Source organism: Nicotiana tabacum, chromosome 8 (genome assembly GCF_000715075.1).
Source record: "Nicotiana tabacum cultivar K326 chromosome 8, ASM71507v2, whole genome shotgun sequence".
Taxonomy (NCBI): domain Eukaryota; kingdom Viridiplantae; phylum Streptophyta; class Magnoliopsida; order Solanales; family Solanaceae; genus Nicotiana; species Nicotiana tabacum.
The window spans coordinates 155,052,170-155,067,597 of record NC_134087.1 but is presented as its reverse complement, the minus strand read 5'-3'; positions in this window follow the sequence as shown (position 1 = coordinate 155,067,597).

Genomic DNA, 15,428 nt, shown 5'->3' with positions numbered 1-15,428 from the left:
TGAACAATAGTTGCTAACTCGAGGTCGTGGAATGGATAGTTCTTCTCATGTACCTTCAGGTGTCTAGACATGTAGGCAATCACCCTACCGTCCTGCATCAACACTGCACCGAGACCAATGCGCGATGCATCACAATACACCATATAGGACCTCAAACCAATAGGAAATACCAATACTAGGGCTGTATTCAAAGCTATTTTGAGCTTTTGAAAGCTCTCCTCACACTATTCGATCCACCTGAACGGAGCAGTCTTCTAGGTCAATCTAGTCATAGGAGTTGCAATAGATCAGAAACCCTCTACAAATCGACACTAATACCCCGCGAAGCCAAGAAAACTTAGAATCTCCGTAGCTAAGGACGGTCTGGGATAACTCTGCACCACTTCAATCTTCGTCGAATCTACCTTGATCCTCTCACTCGATACCACATGACCCAAAAATGCCACTGAATCTAGCCAGAATTCACACTTCGAAACTTTTGCATATAACTTCTTTTCTCTCAATGTCTGAAGCACAGTCCTCGGGTGCTGCTCTTGATCCTCCCAACTCCGGTAGTACACCAGAATGTTGTCAATAAAACAATGACGAACGAGTCAAGATAGGGCTGAAATACACTATTTATTAAGTGCATGAATGTTGTTGGGGCATTGGTCAGCTCAAAAGACATCACAAGGAAATCGTAATGATCATATCGAGTCCTAAAAGCAGACTTTGGGATATCTGGCTTCCAAATCTTCAACTGATGATAGCCTGAATGCAAGTCGATCTTAGAGAACACTCTGGCACCCTGAAGCTGATCAAATAGGTCATCAATGCGTGACAATGGATACCAGTTCTTCACTGTAACCTTGTTCAACTGGCGATAACCAATACACATTTGCATAGAACCATCCTTCTTCTTTACAAACAAGACAGGAGCACCTAAGGAGACATACTGGGCCGAATGAATCCCTTATCAAGAAACTTTTGTAACTATTCCTTTAACTTTTTCAACTCTGTTAGGGCCATACGATAGGGTGGGATAAAAATAGGTTGAGTGTCTGATAACAAATCAATAGCAAAGTCGTTATCTCTGTCGTGCGGCATTCCCGAAATTCACCGGGAATACATTTGGATAATCCCTCACTATCTGAACTGACTCAACGGTAGGAGTATCAACACTAACATCCCTCACATATGCCAGATATGCATCAAACCCCTTCTCAACCATCTACTAATCCTTAAGAAATGAAACAACCATGCTAGGAACATAATCTAAAGTACCGCTCCACTCTAACTGCGGTTGACCTGACATAGCCAACATCATCATCTTGGCGTGACAATCAAGGATAGTATGATAGGGTGACAACCAGCCCATGCCCAAATAACATCAAAATCCACCATACTAAGCAACAATAAATCAGCTCTAGTCTCAAAACCACTAATAACAACCAAACACGACCGATACACGCAGTCAACAATAATAGAATCTCCCATGGGTGTAGACACATAGATATGAGAACACAAAGAATCACGAGATATACCCAAATATGGAGAAAAATAAGATGACACATAGGAATAAATGGAGCCTAGATCAAATAAGACTGATGCATCTCTATGACAAACCGGAACAATACATGTGATGATAGAGTCGGATGCAACTACCTCTATCCTAGCAGGAAGGGCATAATATTTGGCCTGGCCTCCCCTTCTAGGGCGACCTCTACCTGCTCGACCTCTACCTCGAGCTGGCTGTGCAGGTGGAATGGTAGCTGGTGTTGTAACCATAGCATAAGGACCTAGTAGAGCACATGGTGCCTAAGTGGTCTGTGGAGGTGCACCCCTCCTGAGTCTGGGGCAATCCCTCACCATATAACGAGTGTCACCACACTCAAACAAGATCTCAGAGGACGGAGCTGCTGTGGTTGGCTCGAGCCTGATCGGATGGACAGACAACTGAAAGCACCCTGTGTAGGAGGTGCACTAGACAATAGCGGTGCATATTAGGGATCCTGGGGCCTAGGAGTGGCCAAAGTATCGTTGGCGGTTAGAAGTGCTAAATGAATAGGGCAACTTACATAGCCCCTACCCTGACGAGATGAAACTGGGGCACGAATACCACTATATGTGCTAGACTCTCGAGACCTCTTGGCCTCTCTCTCCTCCCTCTCCCCAGTCAGTATACCTCTAATCTCCTAGCAATCCCTGCTACTTGCTAGTATGCGATGTCCATCTCCAGCTCTCGGGCCATGCTAAATCTAATGATGGGGTTGAGCCCCTCGATAAATTGACAAATCCTCTCTCGAACAGTAGCAACCAAGGCTGGTGCATTCCTAGCCAAATCACTAGATCGAGCTTTATACTCCGACATGATCATAGAACCCTGGCGCAACTGCACAAACTCTACGCGCCATGCATCTTGAGACTCCGGGGAACATATTCCCTCAAAAACATATCTATGAACTGAGTCCAAGTGAGTGAAGCAGCCTCGGCCGGACTACCCAACTCATATGCTTGCCACCACTGATAGGCTAATACTCTAAGATGGAACATAAGGAAAGAAACCCCACTAGACTCCACAACACCCATAGTACAAAGGATACAGTGGCACTCCTCAAGAAAACCATGGGCATCCTCTGACACCAAGCCATTGAAAGTAGGAAGGTGGTACTTCATGTACCTCTCGAGCATGAGTTGCTCCTCCTCAAAATTGCTGCCCTAACCTCGGGCTGAACTAGGGCTACCAGCTGCACTGGTATGACCTCTAGAACCTGGTCAATCTGAACCCCCTGCTCTGGGGTACGGGCGGCGGGAGTCCGAGCTCATCCCGCGGCCTAAGATGTGGCAGGAGCAAGTGGTATCAACCCTGTCTGAGCCAAAGTGCTGAACATGCACAGAAACTGGGCAAGAGTCTCTTGGAGGGCTGGTGCAGTAACATGGGTCTCAGGTGCCTGCCCTCCAACTGGAGCTACTGGTGGCTCCTCTGTAGCAACTCGTGCGGGTGCTCTAGCTGCACTACATGGACGTCCTCGGCCTCTCATGGCTCTAATAGGGGGCGTGAGTGTCTGGTCATCCGATCCAGCTGTACGTGTCCTTACCATATGTGAGAGAATAGAAAGGCAGAAAATTTAGAATTTGAAGTCAAAGATTTCGCATGATAAGTAATTAAAGAAGTGAAGCTTTTCCTAACAGTTCCATAGCCTCCCGAAGATAAGTACAGACGTCTCCATGTCGATCCATGAGGCTCCACTAAACCTGCTTGTGACTCATAACACCTATGAACCAAGAGCTCTGATACAAACTTGTCACGACCCCAATATCCCTCTGTAAGATCTCGTGACAGTACCTAGTCTCTTAGACTAGGTAAGCCTAACAAATATGCGGAATAACTGAAATATTAAACTAAAACTCAAACGTCAATAGCTGTAATAACTAAAACTGCAACTCAATCTTCATACAACTCCCAAAACCCGGTAGATATAAGTCACAAGCTCTAAAGAGTAATACTAAATATCTCTATACATCAGAGTCTAATAAAGATAAGGAAAACAACATAACAAAGATAGAGGGGGGCTCCGAGGTCTGCAGACACTGGCAGATATACCTTGAAGTCTCCACATATGAACTAGCTCACTGATATCTAGTCTGGTAGGAAGTACCTGGATCTGCACAAGTAGATGTGCAGAAGAGTAATATGAGTACACCACAACAGTACCTAGTAAGTGCCAAGCCCAACTTCGATAGAGTAGTGATGAGGTCAGGTCAGGGCCCTACTAGAAATAATAAGAAACAAAACGGAAGATATAAAGACATAATGAAATGATAGAGAAGTATAAATTCACAGAAGGAAACTACACGGAATCAAGGAGACAATTACAACACGTGAGAAAGAAAGAATATTACAAGTTAAGGAACAACAACAACAAAAACAACAATACATCAAATAGAGGAAAACAACATGGGCGCTCCCAAGGTACCGCCTCGTAGTCCCAAAAGTAAATATCTCATAACGACATGATAGAAACATCATGCAAACAATAACCACCGCACGGTAGAAACCTCGTACCTTAGTAATGTCACACCTCCTTTTTAACACCCGAAAGGGGATATAAAGGAGTTTTTCCAATTAAAGTGACATTATTAGAAATGGGATTATTTTATTTATTTTTTAGAGTCGCCACTTGGAATAATTTATTTGGTGTCCCAAGTCACTGGTTTATTTTAAAATCCCAAATCGAGGAAATTCGACTTTACTTTATAAGTCTGAGAATCAGAAATTCTAGATAAGGAATTCTGTTAATCCGGGAGAAAGTGTAAGGTACTCCCGGGTTTCTTGGTTCTAGCACGGTCGCTTAAACTATTAATAATTGGCCTATTATCTGATTTACTACACGTTTTAAACCAATTGTACATTTTTAACTTTATAACCGCTTTTAATTATTTTGACCTCTTTTTAGGATTTATGGAATTATTTCTTGAACAAGTTATGATTGTCATACACTTACCGTTTTTGGAACACACCGCAAACCACACTACATGAAATGCACCCATGATTTGAAATATGTTTGTTTTATTATTGTTCGGAGTTGTTATGATTGGGTCACATAAAATGCACACCCGAATTGGGATTTACGTATCGTGACCATACCACGGGAAGTGTACCCATGGCCACGATGATTTATTATTTAATCGCGCCTAAAGCAAACTACGATGTTCAAAATGTGTTTTATATACTAAGTAAATATTAATGTGAGAGCCATAGCTTATGGATTTTTGTTTGTGTATGGCACACCTCAAATTATTTTTAAAAAACAAAAGATTTGTATTTTTCTCTAAGGCAAATTAAAGATGCTCCTACCTTAATCTAATTTGAAATTATGTATCACAACTACGTCACGGGAACCGTACCCGTAGTTGTAATAATTTAGTTGTGTACCTAAAGCAAACTAAGAGTGTTTATATGAATTAATTAGTTTTCTAAGTTTGAGATTGACTATGGAGGTTCAAAGATTATAAAATAATGTGGGTAAAGTGTGAGATTTAACTAATAGGAATTAGTATGGTTTATTATGTTTCTGATTTAGTGAAGGCATTGAAATCCTCAGCTAGTTCCATTGTTTGGGCCTGAAGACTAATATTTCAAAGGGCCTTATTAAATAAAAGAGGGTGCAACAGGGATATTGGGCCACTACTCATCATTTGTGGCCCAAATGAACCAGACTTTCTATGATCCATCCCAAAATTGTGCCATGAATGCCAAGGGCGAGACTTCTTTTTATTTAACAGTTAATTAATAAAATTGTAACAAAACAAACAGGCTGGACAAAGAAAAGTACATAGAGGTCATTGAAAACTCATCAGAAAAGGAGAACATGAACAAGTTGAGAATCAAACAAGCTGGATCGAAGAAATTAAATATGAACTCATTTGCTGATAGCACAAGCTTCAAACTCAAATAGTGAAGAACAAATGAGAAATCACATACCTAAATGTAGAACACAATAATCAAGGACCAAATAAAGGTCTGAAAGTATGAAACGAAGCTCAATAAATCCATAAACAAGCAGAATCAACAAACCAGCAATTTTAAAAGCTCGACCACTTTAGAAATCCCAGAAAATATTGAATAGATGAACTGAAATCTGGGATAGCTTCCTAATCCTCTTTTCTACCTTGTTTTCCCTTCTTAAACTCTTTTTGTATACATGTGTGCGTGTGTCCTAGATTTTCGGTGGAATATAAAAGGGTTTCGAGATTTGGCCGCTGCTTTTGTCAAGGATATGAGTTCACTGGTTTTTTCTCCAACTCAAAGAGAGAATCAAAATTTTTTTTTGTTTTTGATGGGTAGGTTCGTCGTTTTCAACTTGGGGTGGAAATATGATCGTTCTTGTTAAGCAATTGAGAGGGGTGTGCCGTTGACAGAGTCCAGGAGAAGGTTTAGTTTTTGTCTCTTTTTAGAGGAAAAAATGGAGCGCCATTTTTCTAGCTTCTTTAGGGTGAGGTCCCATCTTCTGTTGTGATTAGGTCTAGGTCTTTCAATTAAAAGGGTAGGGGTTTGGGGTCAGGCGGGTTGGGTCTGGTTTTTTGGGCTGGGTAGGAAAATTTGGGCCTGATTTGGGTACAAGAACCAGCCCAATATCCAATTAAACCTTTTCTTCAATTTCTTTTTCCTTATTTCCTTTTCTTTTTTCCTCTTTTTTTTAATTAAGAAAAAACCTAAATAAAATTCCTAAATTAGTCTAAATTGTAAAATTAAGCTAATTATCTAAATATAATATTTATAACAATTACTTGATCCTAAATCAAAAGAGAAAAATCAAAAATCTAAAATTTAAAAGGTACCAATGTAAAATGAGCTATTTTTGTGATTTTCATTTTTAGTACAATAATTAATCCTAAAAAGTATAAAAATAAAATCTAAATGCAATGCATTGTATTTTGGTATTTTTCATGATTTTAATAAGAATTAAACGTGCAAAAAAATGCAAACAATTAATAAAAATCCTATAAAATGTAAATAATTGGAAAAAAATCTATTTTCTTTGATTTTATAGGAGTTTCATATAGGGAAAAAATCACGTGCTTACATCTGCCCCTCGTTGCTCGGGAATACGTAGGGTTTTCGGGCAAAGATTAAATGAGCAATTACGAGCGATTTTTGCCCGTTTGAATACTCTGTGGGAAGCATTTTTGAAAGATTTGACCGAACCTTGCCTTCGAGGTTGCCTACATATCCTTGGCCATAAAGGAATTAGGTCAGTGTAGTTCAGGAAGTTTTGGTAGCTGGGACTACCGAAAAATTATGATTTCACTGTTGTTGTTGCTGTTTTTGCTTGCTGAGCTCCTTATTACACCAAAATGAAAGATGAAAAGTTAAACTAGCTAAGCCTATCAACTACGAGTTACAAGATTCATATCTATAACCTTATAAAGCTTGATCTTGAGTCTTGGCTGGTTCTTCCTGCAGACTCTGATTTGAATCTTGATGATCGTTAGCCGCAACCGCTGGTTCACTCTTATTCAACTTTTCGGATCAAGGCGGGATAATGCAAAACTTGTGACTTCAATCTTATCTTGGGTAGTCTGCATCTTTTCTTCGCTTCTACACTTAGAGTTCAACTTCTTTTCTTGTATTTGGGTTGAGACTTATTATTTTGATCATCTCAAACCTTGTGCGTCACGGTGGAAACCAGTTCAAGCACCAAAGCAAACAAACGAACGAAATTTTCTACCCTAGTTTTCACTAGGAAAATTTCGTGAATTATTTGTAACAAAAATCTAAACTATTTCTTTATTGAAAGCAATAAAATCAGGATTGTGTATCCTTGGGAAAACGAGACTAGGGAGTGGAGACCCTATGCCTAAATTAAAATCAAATAGGGAGTGGAGACCCTATGTTGGAAAAGCAGACTAGGGAGTGGAAACCTTATACCTAAAATAAAATCAACTAGGGAGTGGAGACCCTATGTCAGAAGAGTGGACTAAGGAGTGGAGACCCTATGCAAATAAAATCAACTAGGGAGTGGAGACTCTATGTTGGAAAAGTAGAATAGGGAGTGAAGACCCTATGCCTAAAATAAAATAAACTAGGGAGTGGAGACCCTATGTTGGAAAAGCATACTAGGGAGTGAAGACTCTATGCCTAAAATAAACTTCAACTAGGGAGTGGAGGCCCTATGTTGGAAAAGCAAACTAGGGAATGCAGACCCTATGCCTAAAATAAAATCAACTAGGGAGTGGAGACCCTATGTTAGAAAAGCGACTAGGGAGTGGAGACCCGATGTCTAAAATAGCTTCAACTAGGGAGTGGAGACCCTATGTTGGAAAAGCAGACTAGGGAGTGGAGACCCTATGCCTAAAATAGAATCAACTAGGGAGTGGAGACCCTATGTTGGAAAAGCGACTAGGGAGTGGAGACCCTATGTCTAAAATAAATTCAACTAGTGAGTGGAGACCCTATGTTGGAAAAGCAGACTAGGGAGTGGAGACCCTATATCTAAAATAAAATCAACTAGGGAGTGGAGACCCTATGTCTAAAATAAAATCAACTAGGGAATGAAGATCCTATGTTGGAAAAGCGACTAGGGAGTAGAGACCCTATGTCTAAAATAAAATCAACTACGGAGTGGAGACCCTATGTTGGAAAAGCATACTAGGGAGTGGAGACCCTATGTCTAAAATAAAATCAACTAGGGAGTGGAGACCATATGTTGGAAAAGCGACTAGGGAGTGGAGACCCTATGTCTAAAATAAAATCAACTAGGGAATGACGACCCTATGTTGGAAAAGCAGACTAAGGAGTGGAGACCCTATGTCTAAAATAAAATCAACTAGGGAGTGGAGACCCTATGTTGGAAAAGCAGACTAGGGAGTAGAGACCTTATGTCTAAAATAAAATCAACTAGGGAGTGGAGACCCTATGTTGGAAAAGCAGACTAGGGAATGGAGACCCTATGCCTAAAATAAAATCAACTAGGGAATGGAGACTCTATGTTGAAAAAGCAAACTAGGGAGTGGAGACCCTATGCCTAAAAATAAAATCAACTAGGGAGTAGATACCCTATATTGGAAAACCAGACTAGGGAGTGGAGACCCTATGCCTAAAATAAAATCAACTAGGGAGTGGAGACCCTATGTTGGAAAAAACGTAACTATAGATTGGGGACCCTAGTCTACCATGATTTTGAATTTTCTTTTTTTTTCTTTTCTTTTAATTTATTTATGAAAAAATTAGTAAGAATGTAGGAAAGAATTTGGAAGAGACTTCCTTTTTGGATTGATTATTGCTGCAAAACTGTTTCTAGCCCTTGCGCAGTTTCTTTTGGTTGCACCTGCTTCTTGCAAGGTTGCTTTGGATTGAACCTGTTTCAAATTTTCAAACAAAGAATAATTGTTAGTTTGAAACGACGGTTGGTTTTGTGGCCTTGTTTGTTTCAATCACTTGATCTCGGCCCAGATTCTTTGATGAAGATCTCAACTGCAACTGTTTGTCCCCTAAGGACCGATTCCATTTCAGGCCCTGATGAACCTCTAGTTTTTTCAGACTCTTCCATGACGATTGGTCGGTGGGACTCAACCTTATCGATTTTATTTCACCTTCGTAGGCCTTTCCCTTCTGACTTTTTTTTCTTTTCTTTTCTTTTTTTTTCCTCTTTTTTTGTTTTTTTTTTGTTTTTAACCATTCGGAGCATTGGGGAACTTTTTTGCTCCTCAAACTTGCTGCACCGGCTAGTTGCATGGGACTTAAACTTTTCCAACATTATTTCGCCTTTATAGGACTTTTCATTTCTGGCTTCTTTCTTCCAACTTTCGCTTCAGATCATTTGGGATCCTTTGGTTTTTCGAATCTTTACCGAGACGGTTAGCCATGAGGGACTTAACCTTTTTCAACTTCATTTTACCTTTGTGGGCATTTGACTTTCATTTCCTTTCTTTTCAGGAGTTTTTCAATTTCAAAACATCAGCCGCCATGGCTGGTAAAGGTTGACTTGATGCCTCGACGAGGCTGGGTGCCTTTTTGCATATTAGCTTGTATCAAATGAAAACCATGTAAATCAGTCTTACCATCTTTTCTTTGTCTTAGTTTTGGAACAGAGTTAGACCGAAAGGGATTCAAAAAAAACAAACAATGGAATAGAGAATGAGTTTAAAACAAGAAGTGTCCCTTTCGGGAAAAGGAAAGAGGGACTTAGCTGGAGTACATGCGGACTTCAATAAACATGACATGCCAGTTAGACTAGATGCCTGAGCCGTGTAAACCGTCCGACTCTCAGAAATTCATCACATTTTTTCCTCAAAATCGAGAAACTATGACCGGACTCTGTCGATGCCGTTGTCTGTGAGGTTCTTCTTTTCGGTCTGTGGCGCCCCTTGCGGGTTTTCACTATCTGACCACTCTCATTTCTCTTCTCACCATCGCCTTATAGTGTACTTTGCGAGTTTTCGCTAACAAGACTCTCTCATTTCTAGTTTCTCTGCTTACTGTCGCCTCACGATGCCCGTATGGGTTTTCACCAATAAGACTCTCTCATTTCATTTCTCTCATTTTGTTGTATCAGATCCAAGTAATTGTATCCTCCAATTTTGAACATTCTCTCCGATTGATCGGAAGGACTTGAAAGGATTTGGGTAAAAATGATTTGGATTGAATTACAACTTTGGAACCATTCAGGCGGGATCATCGCCGAACCATTATAACATCTGCCCCAGTTTCACTTTTTGGGTGAATTTGGATTTTTATTTTGGTGTGACTGAACCCCGGAGAGAGGCTGCCTACGTATCCTTTCGGAATCAAGTCGAACATAGTTCAGGGAACTTTGTTTTTGATTTTCTTTTCTCTTTCTTTTCCCCTTTTTTCATTCATTTTTTTTCCATTTCATTTTATTTTTTTCTTTTTTTCTTTTTTTTTCTTTTGCATCTTTCTTTTTCTTCTCTTTTTTTTTGTATCTTTCTTTTATTTTCTTTCAATCAATTTTTTTTTCAGTAACACTTTCAAGTTCCAAAGAGGGTAATCAAAGAAGAGCAACCAGCTTAAAGGGTTTGCAAATGGTTGGTAATGTTTGGGTAGCAAGAATAAAAGCCTTCTTCATCCCAACCGGAGAACATTAATGCTATATAAAAGATCCAACATAGTACCTGTTGACTACATTTGCATTGATAGTTATTTCAGGAACATTTCCTTCGATGTGTCCCAAGTACAAAGCACTATTTTGGTAGTATTCTTGTTGTAATGTATGGACCTTTCCAATTCTTGAACCAATTTTCCTTCAGATGTTCCAACTCTTTGTTTTATTTCCTTAAACTTTATCTTCATTGCGATCTAATCCTTGATTCATTATTTCGAGGTCTGACAACTTTCAGGATCTGGGCATGAAGTCCGCAAGCATGTCATGTTATTGAAATCTATATTTAACAGAACTAAAACGAGAATAAGGGAAACGACAAGATTAAGAAAAGAGATATTCCTGGACAATGAAATATTAATTTCATTTGATTTTTGATTTTTTTTTAATTTTTTGAAGATAGAAGGGTTTACATCAGAAAGTAAGACAATAAAGTAAAACATCCGGATCAGACCTTGAGATAATCCGGACGCAGAAAGGATAGCAATACTGGCTACCGAGACTCCCGTCTGATGGGGAACATTCAGACTTGGTGACCATTTTTTGGCTTTTCTTCTGTCTAGGCAATAGCTGCAATGGCCTTCAATGCCAGGTCAAATTCCTCAGGTTCACAAATCATTTCGACTATTGGCCTGATGTTGTGGGCAGGCAATAGATTGTTCATCACATCAGGAGCTTCTTCATCTCGAAAAATGACTCTTTCAGCTTCAATCAAATCTTCAACTGCCCTTTTGAGGGTCCAACAGTCCTTTGTATTGTGTTCCACTGCTCCAGAGTGGTATTCACATATAGCATCATCTCGGTGCGAGGGGGACTCCGGGTTTGGCCGGTTCGGGGCCACTGGCTGTAATAGATCTAGCCTAATTGGCTTTTGGAACAAGATTGAATACGATTCACCAATAGGGGTGAACTGATTCTTTCTTAAAGGCTCTCTTGGACGAGGTTTCTATTGGGGATCATTTGGTTGAAGATTATATAGAGCTTGGTAAGGATGGGCATTTCTGGGAGGTAGAGCTCGATTTTGTGGATAATGTTGTGGCCGCGGGTAAGGTTGTGCATTCATCACCGCATAGGGAGGCGGTGCCATGGCATAAGCAGCACCATAAAGGGGATAATAGTGTGGTGGGACGATAGGAGGCACATATGATTGGCTGAATGACCTGTGGGCCCCCTCGAGCTGGAAACCATCATGACTCCCTCTTCACTCTCATTTCTGTTCATCAAACCCTCCGAACCATTCTGAGCAGACTATGATGTGGCCTTAAAAGCAGCATGACTCAAGATTTGACTTGTTTTTAAACCGTTTTCAACCATTTCCCCAATTTTGATAGCCTCAGCGAACGGCTTACCCATAGCAGACATCATTTTCTAGAAGTAGTTTGCCTCTTGGTCCTGTAGAAAGACCGTGACCATTTCAATTTCATCCATTGGAGGCTTTACCCTGACAGCTTGTTCATGCCATTTGACAGCATATTCGCGGAAGCTTTCCGAAGATTTTTTTTACAGTTGCACAAAGAATTTCTATCCGGAGCTATGTCCACATTGTACTGGAACTGTCTGACAAAATCCCGGGCCAGGTCATCCCATATGTGCCAATGGGAGATGTCTTGGTCCATATACCACTCTGATGCAATTCCGGTTAAGCTCTCTCCGAAATAGGCCATCAAAAGTTCTTCTTTTCCGCCCGCCCCTCTTAGCCGGTTGCAATATCTTTTCAAATGGGTGATCGGGTCTCTATGCCCGTCGTACTTTTTAAATTTTGGCATCTTGAAGCCAGCTGGCAAGTGGACATGGGGAAACATATAGAGGCCAGAGTATAAGACACTCTTTTGACCACTCAGACCTTGCATGTTTTTCAGGCTTGTTACAGGATCTTCATCTTCCAAGCTATTTCCTCCTGCTCAGGATTTTTAATAACCTTTTCTTGCTCCACCGAGAGATCATATTGCGCAGGTTGAGTGACAGAGTATGGGGTCACATATGCTATTTCTGACTGAAGTTGTGGACCCTGAAAGATGAACATTGAAGGCGGTGCTCTTGAAGCCAGTTCCTGGGGGCGAACCACAGAAGGCATGCCAGGATCATTGGAGAGCATTGGAGGGTGCCCGCATGGAATGAGCGGGTTGAGAACAGGGGCGTTGGTAACCTCACCTAAACTGGGGATCGACTAAGGAAACCCAGGGATTGCACTTGGCGGTTCCTTAACATTAGACCAGGCGTCCCACATTTCCAACATACGGAGATGCAACATCTTATTCTCTTCAGCAGCTGCTAATTCTAGCTGCAGAATAGCCGATGTCGGGATATCCTCAGAACCGATGATTGGTAGATTGTTTGCGGAGGCCATCTGTGCCTTTGGATCTTGTAAAAGAGGGGAGGCCAGACTACCAACAAAACCAACCACCAAAACCTGGCTAGTTTGCACACCCAACAACCTTGTTAGTTTTTGAGACATTTAACATATAGGAAATCGCACGTTGGGTGCAATGCACCTAACAGTTAAACGCTTCTACCATGTGTTTGAACGAGTTGCATGTTTCATCCCAGCCTTAATTAACCATTTTTATTTTCAATCTGCACCACTTTTCTTCATTTTTGCTTCTCTCTAATCATTCTTGATTTTGTTTTGTTTCTCTCGCTCTTCTATTTTGGCACTCTCTTTTTCTCTTTTTTTTGTCACTTTTTTTATTTCTTGTCACTCCTTTTTTTTCACTTTTTCTTTCTTTTCACTCAATTTTTTTTCTCTTTTTTTCAGTTTATTTTTCACTCAATTTATTTATGGCTATGATCGAATCCGATGTGGATTGCCTACGTATCATGACGTCGCATGAATCAAATCTTGCATAGTTTGGGAAGATCGAGAATAGAGTAAATAAGCTAACTCTTTAATTTACTGTTTATAAAACTCAGACCAAGAAAGCTTTAAGACCAAAGAAAAACATTTTTTGATTTTTGATTTTTTTTTTAAATTCTTTTGGAATTTTCGGAAAAAATGCTTTAAAAGAAGAAAGGAGATATTTTTTTTTATTTTTGATTTGGATTTTTCTTTTATTTTTGAAAGAAAGACTTCTAAAAATTCCTTTTCTTTTGATTTGAACTTTCGGAATTTCAAAAGTAAAAGGAAAATATTTTTGTTTGAATTTTCATTTGTTTTCTCTTTTTCTAAAAAAGAAAGAAATTTATTTTGGATTTTAAATTATTTTCAAATTTTTTTTTTGAAAGAGAGACTTTTAAACAAGGAAAAGATTTTTTTTTTTAAAATCATTTCTTTTTTGAGAAAAATACTTCAAAATAAAGGAAACCCGTATTTTGGATTTTGATTATTAATTGATTTTTTTTATTCTAGAAAGACTTCAGAAAGAAGGAAACTATTTTTTTTTTGAGTTTAAAAATATTTTTTTTTGAATTTTCTAAAGAAATGTTTCTAAGGACGGAATTAAAAGAAATTATTTTTGGATTTTTTTTAAAAAAAAAATTGGGGCCGGAACCGATGAGGCTTGCCTACGTATCTCACATCCGGTGAGAATCAGACCCCGTAGTTCAGTTAGTTTTGATGGAACAAGGGAAACATGACACCTGAAAATTTTGTTTCATTTTGAAATGACTTTTTTCTTTTTTTCAGAATTTCGGGAGAGTTTCAGAATTTTCTAAATACCTACCTCTCACTTTTCTTTTCTTTTTTTTCTTTTTGATTTTCTTTCCCTATTCTAGAAGCCGGTCAACATGCAAGCCAAAACAAATAGATGTTCAAGTAGCACGTAAGATGCATCAGGATGGTCTTTTAATTTGGGTACACCTATCCTAGATGGATCCAACCCCTGCACTGAGTCCCCAAATTCAAATGCACGTGATGCAAACAAGCGTTCCTATTAGGGATCTGGAATTAGGCTATGTTATACTAGGTTTAAAACCCTGGGTGTATTGTTCTAGACCTGGCTTACTCGAGCGGACAACTCGAGCCGAGGGGGGCAGCGTACCGGGAATACAGAAGCTTCACCGGCTTTGCAACTTGTCCGAACCTCGTTCTAAAATTGGGATATGACTCTAACAGAAAAGAAGTTATACGAAGTGCACACTTCCCATATGATTTAGAAGACTTAGAGAGAGGAAGGTTTTGTAGCAATTTATATACAATCCAAACAATATCAAAGCGGTTAAAAGCGACAATTAGCACATTAGGATCAAACATGTAAAAATCAGATAATGAATAAAGCCAAATATAACAGCTATTCTAAGCTCAAATTCTTGAACCCTGAACCAAAAGTTCTGGGTTATGATCCCCAACAGAGTCGCCAGAGCTGTCTGTGACGACCCGGCCAATTGTCTCATGAGTTACCGCTCTGTTTTCCCCATTTCTGCTTCTTTATGCTTTGTTTATCCGTGTTATATGGTATCCGGTTGGTCGGATCGAATCCGGAATGATTGTGGTAAAGTTGAGACACTTAATCTCTTTTAAGAAAGCTTAAGTTGGAAAAAGTCAACCGGGTGTTGTCTTATGTGTTAGAGGGTTCAGATGTGAGTTTCGATAGTTCGGTTATCTCCGAGAGGTGATTTATGACTTAGGACTGTAAGCGGAATGAGTTTTGGAGGTTCGGAGTAGATTTAGGCTTGAATTGGCGAAGTTGATAGTTTGGCGATTTTCGGTTGGTAGGTGAGATTTTGATATAGGGGTCGGAATGGAATTCCAAGAGTTGTAGTAGTTCCGTTGGGTCATTTGGGATGTGTGTGCAAAATTTCAGGTCATTCAGACGTGGTTTGGTTGGGTTTTTTTATCAAAAGCGGAATTGGAAAGCTTTTTAGAAAATTTGGCTTGAATCTGATGTGTTT